Source organism: Lutra lutra, chromosome 13 (genome assembly GCF_902655055.1).
Source record: "Lutra lutra chromosome 13, mLutLut1.2, whole genome shotgun sequence".
NCBI lineage: Eukaryota > Metazoa > Chordata > Mammalia > Carnivora > Mustelidae > Lutra > Lutra lutra.
Genome location: NC_062290.1, coordinates 13,628,251 through 13,650,557, shown reverse-complemented (window position 1 = coordinate 13,650,557; position 22,307 = coordinate 13,628,251). Strand labels below are relative to the sequence as shown.

Sequence of the window (22,307 nt, the reverse complement as noted above, 5' to 3'; positions counted from 1 at the left end):
GTTGGAGTCCGGCTAAGCTGTGCTGCGTCCCTCCCCGGCCCGCTCGCAGGCTGGAACCCGGGTCAGCTTGGCATCTTCCTCCAGTCAGTGACCAACTCCTGCTCCAGCGAGCCTTCTGCTCGTCCCCTCGGTTCCCTTTCCAGCCTTTCTCCCGCCACCAAAGCTAGCCTCACGGTGGCAGGCTGAGGAGGAGCAAAGAAAGGAGGATTAAAGAGAAGAAAGACCTGGCTGGGTTTAGCTGGTGTCTGCAGTGCCAGAAAGGGAGGTGGCGGCGGCGGCTGCGACCACGGCCGCGCGGGACGTGAGGCCCGAGAGCCGCCGACGGCGACGGCCGCTCCAGAGCCTCGCGCCGGGGCCGTTAGTCAGCAGAACGCGAGCCCGTGTGGAGGAGCAGGGCCGGCGCGAGGCGAGACTCCAGAGCGCGAGCCGGCCCTCTTGGGCGCCGCCGTCCTTCCTCGTCCCGGCGCCGGGGGCTGCAGCCCTCGTCCCCCCTCCTCGGCCGCGCCCGCCCGCAGGCCGGGAGAGTCCGGTGGCGGCGGCGGCAGCAACGTGGGTCGCACCTTGTGGAGGACAGCGCGTCGGCAGAGGCTCTCTCCCGGCCCTTTCTTCCCGGCACCTTGGCCGCGGCCCCTCAGGTGCAGGTGCGTGGGGGCCGCGGCGGGCCGGGCACTGCGGCCGGGCTCGGGGAGGGGGCGCTAGGCCCGGAGCCGCAGCGCGGGAGGGACGAACCCGGGCCGGGCGGGGGGAGGGGAACGGGAGGCGTCTTTGTTGTTGGCGACCGGGATCCCTCTCGGCAGCGGCCAAAGGCGGGGAAGCCGCTTCGGATCGGGTCTGGTTTTGAGAGGCTTCGCTGGTGGTTCCGTGAAGGGGAGAGGTAGGAGAGGTAGGAGAGTCCCTGCGAGCCGGCAGGCTGCGGGAGTCTGGGGGCGGGAGAGAGACGTAAAGCCGGACTGGGAAAAAGGTCTTAGGTCCTCCTTGCGGAGAAGGGTCTCGGTTCACTTGTTTTGCTCCGCTCCCCGCGGACAGAAAGATGGGGTCAGCTTCACATCCTGCTCCCTGGCTCCCCGTGAGGCTGGCGATGCCCGAAAGGCTTCTCCTGAATGTCCTCGTGTGTGCCAGCCTCGATCTGAGATCGAATCGGCCCCGTTCTCGGCGATTTGTGTTCCTGGCGGACCGTCTTCGGGTTCTTTTTCTCTGGGCGGCTCAGCTTGAATCTTAACCAGTTTCGAACTCTGTTTTCGAACCCTAGATTGGGCTCCTCAGTAACTGCTTTTGAGCTGGAAAAGGAGAGGTTCTGTTTGGAATTTTTTTTTTTTTTTGAACTCTGAAACGAAAGTTCTGTCGAGTTTGAGGGTAGGTTGTGGAGGGCTCCCCCCCCCTGCCCCGCCGCCACAGAGAAAAGTGAGTTTAACCCGGCGTTTTGTTTAAAAAAAAAAAAAAAAAAAAAAATTCAGAGCTTTGATCCTTGGGGAGATTCTGCCAATGCCAGAATACAGGTTTTGGGGGGTTTGGGGCGATGCAAGTTTACGTGAGGTGGGCTTGATAAGCAAAAAGATAAATAACGGAGTAAAGGGGTGATCTTTAAATTTTGGCTCATTATGGAAAGGTGTTTTCTGTTTAATATATTTCGTAATGTCTATGCATATAATACTTCATCCGCAAGGTGATTCATTGATTTTTTTTTTTAAGACTCCAATAAATGAAAAGAATTTTGGAGATCGTGTGTCAGCATTTGGAACGGCCTAATGTGTCTCTGTTTACATTTGAACAGGAAAACTTAAAAATGAACTTTTCTCCGTAGTTTGTCTCTTCATATGTTGATGGGATAAACTCATTCGTGTAACATACCTAGTATCTAATCATAACCAATATTTTAATAATCGTGATTACCAGTGTTCTTACTTGGGACTGCCCGACTCTTTGGTTAATTTTTTTTTGTGAGAGTAAAGGTGGTGGGGGAGATAGCCATGATTCAATTTACAAAAGAAATAAAATCCCTGTTGTGCAGTAATTGCTTTATTATTTGAGGTCTGTGAGGAAATAAATAGCACCCTCACCCATATTTTGACCTCTCTTTTCTCCTACTCTAGTAGTAATAAGGTTAATTGGGAAGGATAGGATTAGATTTTTAGCAGGCTAGGCAGTTTTAATTTTGTCCCCTGCTGTGCCGGACTGTAGTTAGTAAGTGGCTTGTTTCTTTGACTATCTTTGCCCATTTTGAAATATGTATGAAATGATACCTGACAAAGAATTTCTATTTCCTGTGACCAGATTATCTTAAAACATCATGGCAGAATAATGTTTTTGATAAGTTAAAGAGTGCTTTTCAGTGCAATTCTCTTATTTTGGTATTATGAATTTCAATTCCTTGATGAAGAATTAGCCTAAAGAAATACAGTTACAGTAGGGAGAATGCCTATCCTATGTGCCATCCTCTAAGAATTGATAACTCAGAATTTCATGTTAAGATTCATGTTAATATTCTTAGAATCAGTGATGATGAGAAAATAGAGTGACGAATTGGCTTGTTTGGTTTACTTGTAGATATTATTTCTAGTATATCCAAGGTTTTTTTTAATTCTCAAAAATTCTTCCTTTTCTATTTGTTAAAAAACATATATATATATATATATATATATTCCTATTTATGCCTCTCATACCTATCTTTGTGAGTTGGGGAGGAAAAATGATGTTATTTGTGACATTTTTACAGATAAAATAAAGCCCAGAGAAGTTAGTTCTTTGAATTGCTCAAAGCTACATAATTTGTAAGAAACAGAATATGGGTTTTCTGACTTAAGAGTCCTTAAGAGTCCTGAATCCTTTGCTTCGGAGCAGTGTTTTCCAACCAGCTGTTGGGACCCCACAGTTTTTGCCAATTCAAATGAAATAGAAATACAGCAATATGAGTATTGGCAATATACAATATAATGAATATTCATGCACCCATTATTCAGTTGGAGAGATAAAAAGACAAAACAAAATGAAGCTTCCTTTGTACTTCAAAAACCCTTCTTAAATCCTACTTCCTCTTCCTCCACCCTCCAGCCACTACCTGGAAATTAGAATGCATCCTTCCTATCCATGTGTTTATACTTAACTACATGCCTTTATGCCCTCGATCATTATATAGTTTTTCTTTGATTATTTTAAGACTATTATTTTTAAGACTATTTAAATACGTATTTGTAGCCTGCTTTCTAGATTTATCTATGTTTATTCGGGTAATTCTAGTTTATTTTTACTGCGATAATGGTATGTGTTCCATTATGTGACTATCAGATTTCTCTTATCATTTTAGTTTTTTCCAATTGCTTATTAAACACTGTGGGGAATATTCTTGTATATGTTTATTTAGGTACATGTGCAAGACTTCCTCTAGGGCAGTGGTTCTTGAGACTATATCCCATTTTTATAGAAACATTTTATAACTTCTCCAATTCTGCCCTAAAATGAAATTCAAAATAATCAGCTTGCATTCATTTGAAACTTAATGAACTTACAAATTTATAATGAAATTAAAACTTAAATAAATTTACATTATATTTTAAAGTAATGCTCTTACTAAAATGTAAGAATTTGTAACAGAATAATGTTTTTCACTGTGTAGATGCTCATACCAAACCACACTCTAATCTTGCTACGAAGTGTGATAGTAGACTAGTAAACGCAGAATTCTGGGAGCTTGTTAGAAATCAGAACCTCAGGACCTACCCTACTGACTCATGCTGAATTTTAACAAGACTCCCAGGTGATGTGTGCGCACATAAAAATCCAGAAAGCACTGCTGGAAGAAACAGTAGTCAGATACTTTTCTTTTTTTTTTTTTTTTTTTTTTTTTTTTTTTTTATTTGACAGAGAGATAGAGAGATCACAAGTAGGCAGAGGGGCAGGCAGAGAGAGAGGGGGAAGCAGGCTCCCTGCTGAGCAGAGAGCCCCATGCGGGGCTTGATCCCAGGACCCTGAGATCATGACCTGAGCCAAAGGCAGAGACTTAACCCACTAAGCCACCCAGGCGCCCCAGTAGTCAGATACTTTTATACCAATGTTTAGTATCACCATGAATAGGATAAACTACTGATGCAAATTATTACTACTATTTGTTTAGATTTTATTAATTCGAGACTGCATGCACAGGAGCTGAGGGGTGTGCAGGAGTGGGAGAAGCAGACTTTCTTCTGAGCAGTGAACCTGACTTGGGGCTCTGTCCCAGTACCCTGAGATCATGGCCTAAGCCAAAGGCAGGCGCTTAAAAATTGATTGAGCTACCCCCAGGCACCCCTACTGATGCAAATTAAAACAGGTGTGTTGAATTGGCTGTTCAAATACTGATGGTGGCAGTGTTGTTAAATGAATTTCTGAAATAACAAACTATTTTCAGTAAAGTTTGGACCAAAAAATGGCAGTCTTCTTTCTTTACATAGTGGTTGCCTTTTTTAAAATCATCTATATTAAAGCAATATAAATATACTCTGTGTTAAGTCCTCTTTATAAATATCTGACCTTATTTCCTCCACCCCCTTCTCAATCCCTTAAATGAGCAATCAGCAGAATATTGAAAAGTCCTGAGAGGAGACTTGGGGCAGCATTATTGTTTGCATGCTCCCAAGAGTGCCTGGCGTCCCTGGAAGCTGTTCAGTAGTGCCCCCATTTGTTAAACAACTAAAGAGCCATCATTGAGATTTCCCTGGGAAATCTAAAGAGTGCTAGAACAAAGGGTATGTATGAGCAGCTTCTTTAACTTTATTGGATAACCACCAGTTTTCTCTCAAGTGTTTCTATCAGTAATGGATGAGGGGATCTATTTTCCCACCTTTCAAATACTTTATTAGACTTCTCATGGTTTGCCATGCTGAGGAGTATGTGAAGGATGGTACCTCATTGGAATTTTCATTTGCATGGCCCCAGTTAGTCCTGTAGTTGAGAGCACTTGTATTTTGGGGTGCGTTCGTGTTCCTTTTCTGTGAATTGCTTATTTGTTGTTTTTCCTTTAATGGGATTGTTTATCTTACTTATTTGTAAATGCTTTTTATGTATTCTGGATAACAGTGCTTGGTAGCCTTTACAAATATCTTCTAGTCTGTAACTGTCTTTCCATTTTACATATGGTGTGTTTGGGCTTCTGGGTGGCATCTGCCTTCAGCTCAGATCATGATCCCAGGATCCTGGGATTGAGTCCCATATTGGGCTCCCTGCTCAGCGTGAATCCTGCTTCTCCCTCTGCCTCTCTCTCTCCCTCTCTCGCTCATGAATAAATAAAATCCTAAAAAATAAATAAATATAGTGTCTTTAGGACTTAACGTTCTTAATTTTAAAGTCAAATATATTTTTTAATGATTTAAGTAGTCTCTTACAGCCAGGGGTACTTGTACTCATGACTCTAAGATTAAGAGTCACATGCTCTACTGACCGAGCTAGCCAAGTGCTCCTAGTCAAATGTATTTTATGATTGTGCTTTATCTCTCTTTTTTTTTTAAGATTTTATTTATTTATTGGACAGACAGAGATCACAAGTATGCAGAGAGGCAGGCAGAGAGAGAGGGGAGGAAGCAGGCTCCCTGAAGAGCAGAGAGCCCGATGCGGCGCTAGATCCTAGGACCCTGGGATCATGACCTGAGCCGAAGGCAGAGGCTTTAACCCACTGAGCCACCCAGGCGCCCCTGTGCTTTTTCTCTTTAAAGGAAGTCTTTTCTATCCTGAGGTTGTAGAGATTCTGATACAGCTTTTTAAAGTATTTTTTATATTTAGATCTTCAATTCACATGGGACTATTTTTATATAACGAGGGGTATGTGAATCTCAATTTATTCAATAAAATCACTAGCCTCCATAGTGATACTGTTTTTATGTGATGTGTTCTGGAATTAGTGATAGTAGATTGTATTTAATTTTTAATATTCCTTTGAGGCAAAATTAAAATTTGGCAACTCTGTCATTCCAACATCTTAAAATTTAACTGATTTTTGAAATTCCTTAGTCTTGGGAACCACTGCTTTTGGGTACTTTAATTCCCATGCTGCTTATGTGTCATAAATTCAGTCTCTAAAGCATCAAAGAAAGTGAGTAGGTACTCTTTAAGTACTGATCTTTAATTGTCATTTGCATCCTTCACGTTTAAGTTTGTTTTACTTGTGTCTTCATCACTTTTTACTAGAATTTTTTTTTTTAAGATTTTATTTATTTATTTGACAGATAGAGATCACAAGTAGGCAGAGAGGCAGGCAGAGAGAGAGAGAGGAGGAAGCAGGCTCCCCGCTGAGCAGAGAGCCCGATGCGGGGCTCAATCCCAGGACCCTGGGATCATGACCTGAGCCGAAGGCAGAGGCTTTAACCCACTGAGCCACCCAGGCGCCCCTTACTAGAATTTTTAAAAAGATTTTTATTCTTTTATGTATTTGACAGAGAGAGTACAAGCAGGGGGAGCAGCAGGCAGAGGGAGAAGCAGGCTTTCCGCTGAGTAGGGAGCCCCATGCCTAATGCAGATGCTTAACCAATTGAGCCACCCAGGCCCCCTGACAGTATAGTCTTTAAGTTAAATGTGTATGTACTTAATAAGTTGTATGAACGTGGACAAATGAAACTGAGTTAAACCTGAAGCCTTGATTTCTTCAAGTATTAAGGATGATAACCTGAGAAAAGTATTATTAAGATTAAAGGAGATAACAAGTGAAAACACCTACCTCTTACCCCCATCTAGTTCTCATGTGGCACTCTGTATTTTCATAGCATTTATCACAGTGTAATTACCTGTGTCACCAGTTGATAAATTTTATCCCACCTCTTCTGAAATACTAATGAAAAGAACCAGTGTTATATTTTATTAACATATATTTGTTTGTAAACTATCTTTAACCCTTTTTTATTTGAAAATCCTCAGATTTCCTGAGAAAGTGTTTTGTATTTAAGACGTCTTTGTGCTGGAGCTTCAAAATGCGTTACAGGCATTACCTCATTGATCACCACACACCGTCTTTGTGATGGAGGCAGTGCGTACGTATCATCTTGCACTTGGAATGAATGGAAGCTGCTAAATGGTATAAAGTGACACACAAAGTCAAGGAGAATTTGGGTGAAATTTGATTACATTTGGTTATATTTTTCCCTGTGCTCCTTTTTTCCCTTTCTGCAATACTGCTAAAATTGACTTTCTATAAAAGCTTGAAACTGTAACTTACGTTACGTTGTTAGATTGTGTGGCCTTTGGAAAATCATTATGACACAATACTTTAGTTACGACTTTATTTTCCATTTTCCCACATGAAGCTTTGCTTAGTATCTAAGGAGGTAGTATTAGGATTGGCAATAGAGGGGCGCCTGGGTGGCTAGTCATTAACCTTCTGCCTTTCAGGTCATGATCCTGCGGTCCTGGGATTGAGCCCCGCATCGCCCCACTTCGGGCTCCCTGCTCAGCGACAGGATGCCTGCTTTTTCCTTTCCCCTGCTTGTGTGCCCTCTCTTCACTGTGTCTCCGTCAAATAAATAAATAAAATCTTAAAAAAAAAAAAAAAAGACAGTAAAGTTGGAGGTCTTCGCTTTTATAAATACATACTGCTTAAGAAATTTAAACATTATGGTTGTCTTGGACTATTAAATATTTTTAAGATGTTTAAGATTAAAAGAATAGGATTGAGAAAATAAGTGTATGCTTAGTGTAGGTCAGGATAAAAAAGAAAGGGTTGAAATAACCCCATTAACTTGCTGTAAGCAGATCTGCATTATAACCTCAACAAACCCAAACCCAGAGTAGAGCAAGAGTGCCTCCAGGAACAAAAGTAGAAGACATTATTTTATCAGTTGGCAGTAAGCTTGTTTGGCTTCTGAATTTAGATTGTTCTTAAATGTGTTTCTAAAAATCGGGGCGCCTGGGTGGTTCAGTGGGTTAAAGCCTCTGCCTTCGGCTCAGGTCATGATCCCAGAGTCCTGGGATTGAGCCCCACATCGGGCTCTCTGCTCAGCGGGGAGCCTGCTTTCCTTCCTCTCTCTCTGCCTTCCTCTCTGCCTACTTGTGATCTCTGTCAAAAAAATAATTTTTTTTTATAAAATAAAAATTTATTAAAATAAATTTATTTTTTTTTAATTTTCTTTAAAGATTTTATTTATTTGGCAGACAGAGATCACAAGTAGGCAGAGAGGCAGGCAGAGAGAGAGGAAGGAAAGGAGGCTCCCCGCTGAGCAGAGAGAGCCTGACGTGGGGCTAGATCCCAGGACTCTGGGATCATGACCTGAGCCGAAGGCAGAGGCTTTAACCCACTGAACCACCCAGGCGCCTCCCAAAAATAAAATATTTTTTAAAAATTAAAATCAATTGAAATAATCCCTCTAATAAACTTTTCCCAAACATGCCATCCACCAACTGTGACCTAGGTATTTTAATTTTTTCTAGCTTAGCCATCCCCAACCCCAAGAGTAAAAATTATTCTTTGCACATCAGTTATTACCAAGAAAATAATGCCATTCAGTAATTGGTTTTGGCAAGCTTATAACTGAAACATTGTGGGTTACCTTTTGTTCAGAGTTTTTTAAAAGACCTTAACAACACTTGTATTAATAAAGATGTAGGGCAGTAAAGTTTAATAAGAGTGAGGGGAACTTAAAAAATTATGCATTAAGGACATTCAGATAAAATCCTCTAGGGTAATTGTTCTCAATTCTTTTGTTAGAATTCGTAAGAAAGACATTTTGCTTCATGATTTGATAGAGAAAAAGGAGTTTCATTGAAAAGATTAAATCCATCAGCGTGAGCATTCTTCAGGGGAGATTTTTTCCCCCTAACGAAAGAAGTAAAACTTAAATAGAGGGCTTAAAAAACAGTACAAATTGTTTCATTTATATGTAGAGGAAGTGATTGAGTTGGGGGAGATTTAAGCAATAGTGAAGGAACAGTATGCACAAAGCCATAGAGGGAAGAAAGAATAGGTCTCTCATTGAAGAATAGTATGTTCGGTAGAATGGATGAATAGAGAAGTGCTCAGAAGTAAGGTTAGAGACTGGGATGCAGAGAGGGTGAGGGGATCATATATGACATACTAAAGTATTTAATTTATTCAAGAGGACTGTAAGGCCCATTGAAAGATTTAAACAGGAAAGTGACATCACCTGGCCGCAGTGTGGAGTGTGGATTAGAAGAATACGAGATAGATGTTAATGAGAGGTTTTATAATGTTAAATGCAAAGCAGTTGAGCAAAGATGTAGCCTAGGGAATGGAGAGAGATACATAGGATACAGGCCTTGATTGAATGGGGGAAATTAAGAGAGGAAAAGGGAGGAGAGGGAAAACAGATAGTTAGGGTCTGTAGCTTAGGGGAGAAGTCTGCGCTAGAGATTTTAAGTTTTTAGATTTAGGTCTCATTAGTGTGTAAGAGGTAGTTAAAGCCATGGGTACAATTGAGATAAAAAGACTAGAAAACAAAAGACAGAAGTAGTAGTTAAACCCATGGGTTTGGGTGAGAAACAAAAAGCAAAAGGCAAAAGGCTAATCTGCAAAAGTAATAATAAAACCTTTGAAGAGGGGCGCCTGGGTTGCTCAGTGGGTTAAGCCGCTGCCTTCGGCTCAGGTCATGATCTCAGAGTCCTGGGATCAAGCCCCGCATCGGGCTCTCTGCCTGCTTGTGATCTCTCTGTCAAATAAATAAATAAAACCCTTTAAAAAATAAAATAAAATAAAACCTTTGAAGAGGTCACCAGAAAAACCAAGATTGGAAGTTACTTTCAAGAAGGAAGGAAGGAACAGTAGTGTTTAATGCACAGCAATTGTGTAGATTGAAGACTAAGAAGTATCCAAAGCACTTTGGGGGGAAAAAAAAAAATATTTATTTATTTGTTTATTTTTAGATTTTGTTTATCTATTTGAGAGTACTCTAGAGCACATGCATGAGTGGGATTGAGGGGCAGAGAGGGAGAAGCAGAATCCCAGCTGAGTGGGGAGCCTGACCAGGGCTTGATCACCTGGGATCATGACCGGAGTTGAAAGCAGATGTTCAACTGACTGAACCACCCAGGTGTCCCTGCACTTTGAAATTTTAAGAGGTTATTGGTAATCTTAAATGGGTCAACAGTTTTATGATAGATGTTAGATCACTGTTCATTTGGGACTTACTGTAGAAGAGAGGGAAGTGAGAACTTAAAAGTTTGATTCAGGGTAATTAGAATCTAGATAGAGATATACCCACTTTTTTTTTTTTTTTTAAGAGGAGAGTCATAAATATGTTTGTAAACAGAAGATATGGGCCAGTAGAGCAGGAGAGACTGTGAGGATATGGAAAACAGGATAATTGATTGATTAGACAGGGTCTCTGAAGATGCCAGAAGCATTGGAACAATCTGTTGTTGGAACAATGTGTTGGAGGGATTGGTCATGAGGGAGTGAGACTTTAAAGGAGTGAAAAGGCAATCAGGATTCAGTGAATTGATTTCTAGGGTTCAGGAAGAGATTATCAAATATGTGCCTGTCTGTTCCAAGTAAAAAGATTTTTCTGAATCTAGTATGCTGGGAATTTAGGTGTTCCTCATTTAATATTCTTAGCAACTCTGCAAAGTTTACAGATAGGAAAAATTGAGGCTCAGAGAAGATGTCTAAAGCTATGCAACTAGAAGGTAACTCAGCTCTGATTTGATTGCATTTATGCCTAGTTCCAGAGCTTAGTACTAAAACTTTTTTTAAGGGCCAAATTCCCCAAAAAAGGAAAAACAGTAAGAGGCTTCTAATTTTAAGTTTTGCCCAGTGAAATCACTTCAGAAAGAATTTTTAAACTTAGTGCCTTCTACAATTTTTAAAATTGTTTACATGTTTTCTTTTTCACAAAAAGATATATTTTAACAAAAATAGAAAAGACATGTCCAAATAAATAGAAGGAAAACCTTTGAAATCATTAAGCCCACTACTCTTGTCCATAGCTTTTCTTATTTTTCCAAAGAATAACTTTATCAACAACCAGTACCAGCCCTCAAACCACCCTTTCCAAAAGACTCTTGAAAGTTTTATACGTAAAAATATATAGTACATTGTTACTTCAGTTGTTAGAGTCAAACATTTATATTAAAAAAAACTCAATATTGTATTTCCCCCCCTTGCTAGGAACTTTCATATTTTGTTTTGCTGCAAGTTGATTTCTAAGGGTTCTCATTACCAAACTTCTTTCTTTCTTTCTTTCTTTATTTATTTTATTTGACAGAAAGATCAGAAGTAGGCAGAGAGGCAGGTGGGAGGGGGGTGGGAAGTAGGCTCCCCGCTGAGCAGAGAGCCGGATGCGGGGCTCCCTCCTTGCCCCCCATCCCAGGACCCTGGGATCATGACCTGAGCGGCCAGAGGCAGAGACTTAACCTACTGAGCCACCCAGGCGCCCCTACCAAACTTCTAAGAAACTCTAAGAAAATATATAACAATTTCCTTCTGTTAACTTTCTAGATACTTTTGGGTTTATTATCGTTTATTTTTTCAGTTGTTGAAAGCCATTGCAAATCCAAATTTTTTTGTTTGTTTAATTTTTAAGTTATCTCTATACTCAGTGTGGGGCTTGAATTATGATCCTGAGATAAAGAGTTTCTTTATCACTGAGCCAACGGCTTTAAACCCACTGAGCCACCCAAGTGTCCCTATTCTTGGTATTCTTAATAGATTTCTCTCTTGGGGCACCTGGGTGGCTCAGTGAGTTAAGCCTCTGCCTTCCGACTCAAGTCATGATCTCAGGGTCCTGGGATCGAGCCCCTCATCAGGCTCTCTGCTCAGCGGGGAGCCTGCCTCCCCCTCTCTCTCTGCCTGCTTCTCTGCCTACTTGTGATCTCTGTCTATCAAATAAATAAATAAGCTCTTTTTTTAAAAAAAAGTCTACAATATTCACTTGTTTCGGGGTGCCTGGGTGGCTCAGTGGGTTAAAGCCTCTGCCTTTGGCTCAGGTCATGATCCCATAGTCCTGGGATCAAGCCCCACATTGGGCTCTCTGCTCAGCAGGGAGCCTGCTTCCCTTCCTCTCTCTCTCTCTCTGCCTGCCTCTCTGCCTACTTGTGATCTCTGTCAAATAAATAAAATCTTTAAAAAAGAATATTCACTTGTTTCTTTGCTACTTGCCTCTTCTAAAGGAGAATATAAGGCAAAATTTTTATTAACTGAAGCATCCAATAAATCAAGATTATCTTTATTTTGCAAAGTAGAAAAGTTATGTTACTGATGTAGAGAAACAATTACTTTTTTTTTTATAAAGGTTTTATTTATTTATTTGACAGAGAGAGATCACAAGTAGATGGAGAGGCAGGCAGAGAGAGAGAGAGGGAAGCAGGATCTCTGCCGAGCAGAGAACCCGATGCGGGACTTGATCCCAGGACCCTGAGATCATGACCTGAGCCGAAGGCAGCGGCTTAACCCACTGAGCCACCCAGGCACCCGAGAAACAATTACTTTTAAACATAGTTGAGTGTTGATATTTAACTGAAGGATGTGGTTTACACATTTTGCAATATGATAACCATTTGTTGATTTTCTACTTTCTTAATAGTGTGTTTGACATACCTCCAGGTAGTAGGTTGAAATGTGTGCCTGTTTGAGGCTTGTTTTTGAAAATTTAAATTTGTAATCTTTAAATTTAAATAAAGTTACTAAGTTCCTGTACTCTACTATAAAGTCATTGGTACGTAGGCTTTTATGCAGTTTCCTAAACAACTGCATCATCCTAATAAATATGTAAGGAAGTACAGTGGTTTCTATACCTTGTTGAGCAGAGATTTGTTTTTAAATTTTTCATTTTTCTAATTCTTCCCTGTCCCAGTTCTTTCCCCTTCTTTCTACTACGCACCCTTTTCTTTTGTCCTCTTACTATTATACTTTTACCTGTATTATTGTCCCAGCCTAGAGAATTTTTCCTTTGCTTTTGGAAATCACATCCTAGTTTAAAGTTCTAAGTCCACAAAGTTTTTTTCTAATTACAGATACCTACTTTTGTCTGATTTCTGAAGCTTAAAATCTACCCCACATTTGGGACGCCTGGGTGACTCAGTTGGTTAAGCGGCTGCCTTCGGCTCAGGTCATGATCCCAGTGTCCTGGGATCGAGTCCCGCATCGGGCTCCTTGCTTGGCAGGGAACCTGCTTCTCCCTCTGCCTCTGCCTGCCTCTCTGTCTGCCTGTGCTCGCTGGCTCTCTCTCCTCTGTCCCTGACAAATAAATAAATAAAATCTTAAAAAAAAAAAAAATCTACCCCACATTATATAATACTTAATTTTTATAAGATGAAAAGACCCTGTACAGCATTGATTTGTTAATAAATTATCATTTATTCATTATAATACATTTGAAATGTTGACTACCAATTTACAAAAGAGCACATGAATTTAAAATTCAAAGAGACTTGAATGAACATGAGGCCAGGTACCTTAATGTTTTCAAATGAGGAAACAGACTCAGCAGTTAAGTGACTTGTCTAAAGTCTGGAAGAATTTAAACTGAGTCCTAATTTAATAAATACGTTTTTGTTTTCTCTAGGCATTTAAACCTTTTTTCTTTGAAATATTCTAGTTTGTGTTACGTGCTCCTTAAGAAAATGTACGCAAAAGGTAAAATTTTCATGTTTGAAGAAACGTTGACAGAAATGTTGATTTGTTGGGATAGGAAAAATATTAGGCACAAGTGACAGTGACAAGTGTTTACTACACATTTTATAGGAGTAATGGTAATTTCTTCACAGTTTTACTTACTGCTGAGTATAGCTAAGGAAAAGCAGTTAGCAAGCAGAAGAAATGGAAGTGGTGGCGATGGCAGTTTGTGGAGGTGGCCAGACTGTTGGTAGACAAACTGAAGGCCATATTAAGTAAGAATTGACTGACTTGTTACACAATCTGTGTAAAAGAGAGGCAGTGTTCTTGTTAAGGAATATAATACTTATATTGAGAATGCATAAATGCCATAATCCCCCTTTTGTCCCTATAAAAAGGCCCTGTGTATCATATATATGGGGAAGGGATTGATAAGAGGAATATACTTTCATGCTTCTTATCATGCAGTTCTGTGGTTTGTTTTCCACGTGGTTGGTAAAAATACCTTTTTCAAAATTATTATTTGTAGGAACAGTTGAAACTACTCTGATCTACTCTGAAGCAATGTGGTTTGGGTTTTTGGTATTTTGGGGTTTTTTTGTTGTTTTTTTTTTTTAATGCTGAGACAGATTTATATCTGCCCCCACTTCTCTGTACTGCTTTATTAAGTTAGTGTTAGGGTAACACTGACTGAATTTAAATAACTGAAATCTGGGGCGCCTGTGGCTTAGTCAGTTAAGCGTCTGCGTTTGGCTCAGATCATGATCCCTAGGTCCTGAGATCAAGCCCTGCATCGCGTTCCTTGCTCCAGGAGGAGCCTGCTTCTCCCTCTCTCTTTACCCACCACTGCCCCTACTTGTGCTCACTCTCTCTGTCAAATAAACAAAATATAATTAATAAATAATTGAAATCTCACTCCTTTACCAAGTAAACATTCTTAAGAGTTTATATCTCAACCTGGCGATTTACAGACCTGTACCCCTGGGGCTAATAATACATTATATGTTTATAAAAAAAACTTTTTTTTTTTTTTAAGTTTATTTCTCAGAACTGGCCTAGTGGAAGAGCCTTTAATTTTGAGTGTTTAATACACATATGCAGACTTGACCACTTCCATTTTAAGTGTATCCCATAAGACAGCAGAATGCCATCATAACAAGGAAGGCAGTTGAAATTTCTTTGCTTTCAAAAGAAGTCTTTGAACAAAAAGTTAAAGCAGAGGTAAAAGCTAAAGAAACCAAGGAAAAAGGTAACTGTCAGAGAAATTTGACTCTGGGGGTGCACGCTCATGCACGTGCTCTCTCTCTCTCTCTCTCAAATCTTTAAAAAGAAAGGAAGTTTAGACCCTGGATACACTTGATAAGAAGAAAACCCAAATCCAAAGAACATTTTGGAAGGAATAAATTATTATTTTGTTTCCATTCTATTTAGGCACTGTATAGTCCTTCTTAGCTGCTTTATATTTACATTCAAAATTAAGAAGCCTACAGGTGTCTGGGTGGCTCAGTCGTTAAGCACCTGCCTTCGGCTCAGGTCATGATTCCAGAGTCCTGAGATCCAGCCCTGCATCGAGTTCCCTGCTCAGTGCTTCCCTCTCCCACTCCCTCTGCCTGTGTTCCCCCTCTCTCTGTGTCTCTCTCTGTCAAATAAATAAATAAAATCTTTAAAAAAATTTAAGAAGCCTATATGCTAGAATGTAAAGTAAGTGCAATTGAACTCAAGCCTTTGATGTAAGAGATAAGGAGGCTGAGATTCAGGGGGAAATGACTTAGCTGATGTCTCAGAGCTAGTTGGTATCAGAACAGGGAATAGAAACTTTTCCAATTCATAGACAGGGTTCTTTATGCTATAACATAGACCAGTTAATGGTTTTGTTTTTTTTGTTTTTTGTTTTTTTTTTAAGGCAGGAGGGGGGACACCTGGGTGGCTCAGTTGTTTAAATATCTGCCTTCGCCTCAGATCATAATCCTAGGGTTTTGGGATTGAGTCCTGCCTCAGTTGTCCTTGCTCAACAGGGAGCCTGCTTCTCCCTCTGCCTGCCTGTAACTGACCCTGTTTGGGTGCTTGCACATTCATGGTCGGTCCCTCTCTCTCTCTCTCTATGACAAATAAATAAATAAAATCTTTTAAAAGACATCAAGATGAAACCTGGTATGTTGTTAAATTTAGACAATGTTCAGCATTTATACCTTTATATGTTCTTCTGATTTTTAAAATAAATGATTTTGTTGACATTTCTTCACTTGTGACAAGAGGCTCATGATTTTATCCAGATATTGCACATTGTTATAGCCTTGGTTTTATGTCTGAGGATGTATTTCTCTGCTAGATAATTGCATATCTCACGTGTAACAAGGTTACAAGAAGTTAATAATATGGGGCAGTTATAGCCTTCTAAGGCAACTGTTAATAGTTTTATAACTTATTGGAGCTTCTGCTTATAGAGAGAAAGAGAGCTGCAGCTTTTCTTAGATTAGTCTTTAAATAAGAAGGACAAATCAATCTATTAGCATTAGTTGGCACTTAAAATTATTTCTAGTTATAAATTTGTGTCTTCTACGAAACACCAGTTTTCTTATTGTTCCCTACTACTTTGTGGAAGTCTACTAGGAGACATCCCACGCCTTATTTTAGTCTAGGATGTTTTCCATATTATCAGCACCAAAGCTCCTAGAAGAGATACATAAAACTTTCCTAACCTGATTCAACTTCTTCAGCTTGGAAAAAGCACCCTTCTTGAACCACCATGAAAAATGTGTACATGGACTTGATCAATTTTTCTCTATTCTAGTTTTCTTTTTATTCTTCCCATTTGCCTTTTTTTTTAAAGAGGCTTTAATTCATTTATTTTCTTGTATAAAGTATGTGATCGTCACAGCAGGAGCCTGAGTCGTCTATATGGGGATTCTGGTGTGGGTCATTTCCAGGTGGTCAGTGAATTCCTTTTTTTTTTTTTCCTTTAAGAGTTTATTTATGGGGCGCCTGGGTGGCTCAGAGGGTTAAAGCCTCTGCCTTTGGCTCAGGTCATGATCCCAGGTCCTGGGATCCAGCCCCACATCGGGCTCTTTCCTTGGTGGGGAGCCTGCTTCCTCCTCTCTCTCTCTCTGCCTGCCTCTCTGCCTACTTGTGATCTCTCTCTGTCCAATAAACAAATAAAAAAAAAAAAAGAGTTTATTTATTCATTTGGAAGAGGCAGACTCCCCCACTGAGCCAAGAGCCTAACATGGGGCTTTACTCAGAATCTGGGGAGCCCAACATAGGGCTCAATCCCAGGACCTGGAGATCATGACTTGAGCCAAAGACAGATGCCCAACCATCTGAGCCCCCCAGATGCCCAACCATCTGAGCCCCCCAGATGCCCCAGTCAGTGAATTCCTGATAGGGAAACTCTATGAATGCTGTTTCCAAAATTGGGGTGAGCTAGCTGTAAGACTTGGGAATGGCATCAAAAGTGGCCTTGGTGAAGTGGCAGTGCAGTCCCTGGCTGAGGGGCACCTGTCATCTGTACTTCTTGGGTATAGGAGCTATGGCAGTGCCAGTGCCCCTGGGGCCAGGGATGAGGCACCCCAGCACAGAGCCTCAGTGGCCGGTCACCATGCATGGGACAGTGTGGGGCTTGCCGATCTTGTTCCCCAAGTAGCCTCACCACACAGGTCTATGGAAAGCTTGTCAGGGATCATGACCCCGTGGATGGCAACCTCTTTGAACCATTTAACACCTAGAGGGCCGTATCCATTGTTGTCTCCAGCGGCAACAGATGCCTTGAGCTTGGTCCACTGGCCAGCACAGGTCTGCTTTTGCACCAGCATAGTCTTCAAAACCTCATCCTTGATGTTCCCAGGAAAAAAATCAGTAATCTCAGATTCCTTGATGTGCAAGGAGAAGAAATAGACCTCTAGGACTTGATCTTCATGTCCTTCACTAGGTGGCCCAGCTTGGTGATAGGGATCTACTTCTTATCCTCAGCCTTGCCTCTGCGAGCTCTGCAGTCTTGAGGGGCTCCGACCACTGCTTCCACCCCGACACTGGATGCTGCTGCAGCAGCCATTATTGTGGCCTTTCATTCCAGGGCCCTCCACCATTTGGTGTTTTCTCAGAGAAGAAGGATATTTGCCTTTTAAAAGATGGGGAGAGAGTGATAGTCTCTTGTCCTGAGGAAAGGGTTTGTATACGTCTTGTAGAAGATAAACATATATGTTCCCATTTCTTCAGTTGATATTAGCATGATAATTTTAGTATCATTTTACAAATCTTATATGGAAAGCTGACAGACTCTACAAATCTGGCATCTCATCATGTTCACAGACTCAAATTCTAATCCTTTTCTCTTCCCAGTATCTGTAAATCTGTATTTTTTAAAGGTTCTATTTATTCATGTGAGAGAGTGAGCAAGAGAGAGAAAATGAGCAGGGCCAGAGGGAGAAGAAGCAGGTCCATCTGCTGAGCGGGGAAGCCTCCATGGGACCTGAGCCGAACAAAGGCAGATGCTTAACAGACTGAGTCACCCAGGCACCCCTGTAAATCTTGTTTTTTAGAATTACAATGTCTTGACCCAAGTTCTCTGGAACCTCCACTGGGTAAGGTCAGAACTAGGGATATTCCTTAATGCACAGGTAAAGGCATATCCTGAAACCAAGAATAAGAAGTCTGGGGGCGCCTGGGTGGCTCAGTGGGTTAGGCCTCTGCCTTTGGCTCAGGTCATGGTCTCAGGGTCCTGGGATCGAGTCCCGCATCGGGCTCCCGGCTTCGTGGGGAGTCTGCTTTTCCCTTTGACCTTCTCCCCTCTCATGCTCACTCTTACTGTCTCTGTCTCTCTCTCAAATCTTTTAAAAAAATATTTTGGACCCTTCTTCTAAAAACTTTGCATATAGTTTGAGGGGCCATTGGACCATAGATACTCTTAATAGTGGTTGTATTTCAGGTAGTTTTCAGGTTTGACCCAAGCTGATAACATGGTGAATTTTCATGGAATTGATTAAATAAATAGTACCTAGCTCAGAACCATCCAGATAAGGGTTTGTCCATTATCAAGTCTGAGACCAGTATTTCGCAATATGTTAACATGATAACTCCCACAGAGGGTAGAATAAGAAATAAGCATTTCGTTAGGCATTAGAATATTGACAAGATGGTATCAGAGAGGCTAAAGGACTTGATACATTCTTCACATTGCCCAGACTGCAAAGAAAGGTAATGTAGCAATTTTCTACCTTACAGATCAATATTGAAAATATTTCAAGTTCCTAAAATAAAACTATATATATTAATTTTTCAAAAAATTTAAATTTAAGCGTTACCTGCAATTCTCCAAACCTAAAATTTTTTGGATATTTTATATTGGTAGTACTCTGAATCATCACTAAAAAATTCAGTTTCCACTCTGTATTTATTAAAAGGTATCTTCTAAAAGTATGGAAATCTATATGAATGGCCCAGGAACAACTGTTTCAAGAAGCTAGACTTCCTGGGCTTAAAAAGGTTTCTTCTTTTTATTAACCAACTGAAAAACTTTGTAAATTACCAACTATTTATTAACCCCAAGGATGTGTCTGTCCTTACTGTTATGAACCTTATCCCAGATAACATCTTTCACTGCATATACATAACATTCATGTATGCCTACTTCTAGCAATGGCTGCCACATAGAAGTAGCTCAAAGACTATGTTAGCTGAGCTTAAGTTTGTAAAACAAAGCAAATGAAATAGTATTATCACTAATTTTTCATATTAAAGAATCTAAATTTGCAGGCTTGAAATTTTGGTAAGTTATGAAAGCCAAGCTACTGTTTATAAAAATGTAATTACATATAGATCGGTCTTATAAAACCTTCATAAATATTAACCTTATTTGACCTCATAACATCCCTGTAAAATAGAGGCCATTATCATCCCCCGGCCCAATTTACAGAAGAAGAAAGAAGTTTCAATTTCCCAAGATGACAAATCAGTAAAGCCAAGATTCATATTCAGCATTTTGGGTCCAGAGTTCATGCTCTTAATTGTGGAGTTAAATTAATGTGTGAGATGGGGCACCTGGGTGGCTCAGTTGGACTTGATTTCAGCTCAGGTCATGATTTCAGGTGGTGGGACAGAGCCTGGTGTGGGCTCCACACCCAGCACGGAGCCTAATGGGATTCTCGCTCTCCCTGCTCCCACCCACCCACCCACACACGGATGCATGGCTGTGTGCCTGTGCACTGGTTCTCAATAAGTTTGGGAGAATGAAGAATGAGTGTTTTGCTATGATGTGAATGTAGAGAGTATAATGAGTCCAGTGGAAGAAGAAAAATAAGGATGAAAGAGCAAAAAAAACAAAAAAATCTGAGAGTGGATGAAGAAAATAAAGGTGAGATAGTTGTTCAGAATGAGAGTATCTGAGGAAAGAGGAAGGAAGTGGTTTTGGCCAACAGATGGCAAAAAATAAGTAAAATCTGAACTGGTATCTGTATATTCTGCTCTCTTGTGAAGTTGAGGTCACTTTTTTTTTTTAGAGGTAAATTTTATTACATAGAAGTGATGTATTTCATTGGGCTTCAAATGTGAAAAGATTCTAGGAAGTCTTTGGATATATGCTTCAATATTAACCAAATTTCTGTTATAAAAATTGTGCCTGAAATGGATCACCAAATGGGTTGTCAAAGGTGGCATCTGTTTGCTGTCACACCTGTACTCCCAACCCATGGGGATTTGTCATTTGGATTAACTTTGATATATTAATGAATGTAAGTGATAGTCCCATGGGATGCTGATGAGTGGCACTGAATCTAGAAATCAGTTTGGGAGGAACTGAAATCTTAAGAGTGTTTGTATTCCTGAATAAGGTATCCCTATTTACATCTTTCTTTAAAATCCTGTTTTCTAGTTCTTTGTTGAAGTATAGAAATGCAGTATGTTTTTGTGTACTGACTTAGTACATGATAACTTTGTAAATCCTTATTCTTTTATTGCTATTTCTTCCTTTACTGCACTGGCCAGAATTCTGTCACACTGTCCATGACCATGTAAGCTCAAGGTCTTAATGATGAAACACTGACAGTATTCTTTTTTTTGAAATAATTATTTTCCTATAGAAATTTTATGGATGTCCTTTAGAGATTAAGGAAATTTCCTTCTAGTTTTCTAAGACCCTTAATGGGATAAATTCCACAAAACCAACCGGGCATTTGTGGAATAGTCCTAATTTAGTGATGATGTAAAATTTCTTCCTGCATTGCTAGACTCACTTTGCTCATAGTTTGCATAGAATTTTTTCATTTACATTAATGATATTCTCAATCTTTCATCGTCTGCTTTCATAGTTTTCGTCAGGTGTTTTGTTACATGTTAACCTCATATAATTTAGTTGGGGAGTGTTCTCTTTGTACTAAAGAAAAATTGGTTATATTTTCTTACAGTGAGTAATTAAGAGTTCCTATCTTTTTTTTTTTTTACCTGAAGATTGTTCTTATGATCTCCTTTTTCTCTTGGTATTCTTTAACTCTATTTTAATTCTTAAAAATGCTTATAGTCGGGGCGCCTGGGTGGCTCAGTGGGTTGAGCCGCTGCCTTCGGCTCGGGTCGTGATCTCAGGGTCCTGGGATCGGGTCCCGCATCGGGCTCTCTGCTCAGCCGGAGGCCTGCTTCCCTCTCTCTCTCTCTCTCTCTGCCTGCCTCTCCGTCTACTTGTGATCTCTCTCTCTCTCTCTCTCTCTCTCTCTGTCAAATAAATAAATAAATAATCTTTTTTAAAAAAATGCTTATAGTCAGGACACCTGGGTGGCTCGGTGGGTTAAGCCTCTGCCTTAGGCTCAGGTTATGATCTCAGAGGTCCTGGGATCGAGCCCTGTATCGGGCTCTCTGCTCGGCAGGGAGCCTGCTTCCCCCTCTCTCTCTGCCTACTTTTGATCTCTGTCAAATAAATAAATAATGCTTATGGTCAATTATACCTTAATAAAGCATTTAAAAAAAAAACTCTTCTGTAGTAGCTGCCCAATGAAATAAAAAAATGGGTGGTATCTCACAAAATACTGCCTACCACACAGAAGCTGCTAACATAATGAGTTGTAATTAAGCAGTCCCTGATTTATAGTAGACCTTTGGAGTTTATAGAGTTACTATTCAGTGTCAGCCACTAAAGGACAGGTGAAGATGTCTGTCCTTGCAGTGATGTGTAATGGGATGGGAGTACTGTCTATTTCAGAGTGTTGCTTTGAGAATGAAGTAAAATAAGCAAGACCTAACACATCCGAAATTCAAACTGAGAAGTTGTTGCAAGAAAGAGTAAGACCTGAAGTCCTATCAACCTTTAGTAACAGAATTCTATCACCACGCCTTGAATGTGGAGTTGAATGATTTGTTTCTGAAAGCTTGGCATCCCTCCTGGGGTAATGCTAGCATGGAAATGGAGATGGCATTGGTCTTAGTGGTACATAAACCAACTCGGAATTTGAGCCAGTTTGTAGCCCTTGGATATTATTCAGCCTTTATACGGAAAGAAAGTCTAACACATGCTACAGCATGATAAACGTGAAGATATTATACTGAGTGGAATAGTCCAGTTTCAGAGGGACAAATATAATTCCACTTTTATGAGATACCTAAAGTAGCCAAATTCATAGACAAAAGTAGAATAATGGCTGCCAGTGGCTAGGGGAAGAAAGGAATGAAGAGTCATTGATTATGAAGAGTCATTGAGTAAATGGGTAGAGAGTCCAGATGGGAGAGATGAAAGTTCTGGAGAAGACTGGTAGGCATGACTGCACAACAGTGTAAATGTTCTTAATGCCACAAAATTATACACTTAAAGATG

The 22,307-nt window shown here is 40.3% G+C and overlaps 1 protein-coding gene and 1 pseudogene across 1 annotated transcript in view; one reads left to right on the top strand and one right to left on the bottom strand.

Moving 5' to 3' along the window:
- Window positions 1–81: 81 nt before the first annotated feature.
- Window positions 82–22,307, top strand: part of ABHD17B (abhydrolase domain containing 17B, depalmitoylase) — a 56,884-nt gene continuing 34,658 nt past the window's right edge. Inside the window, exon 1 of the mRNA XM_047699767.1 lies at window positions 82–641. The gene's annotated coding sequence lies outside the window, so the exon portion shown is untranslated. The remainder of the gene's footprint in view (window positions 642–22,307) is intronic.
- LOC125083751 (40S ribosomal protein S2-like) lies at window positions 14,705–17,567 on the bottom strand (annotated as a pseudogene).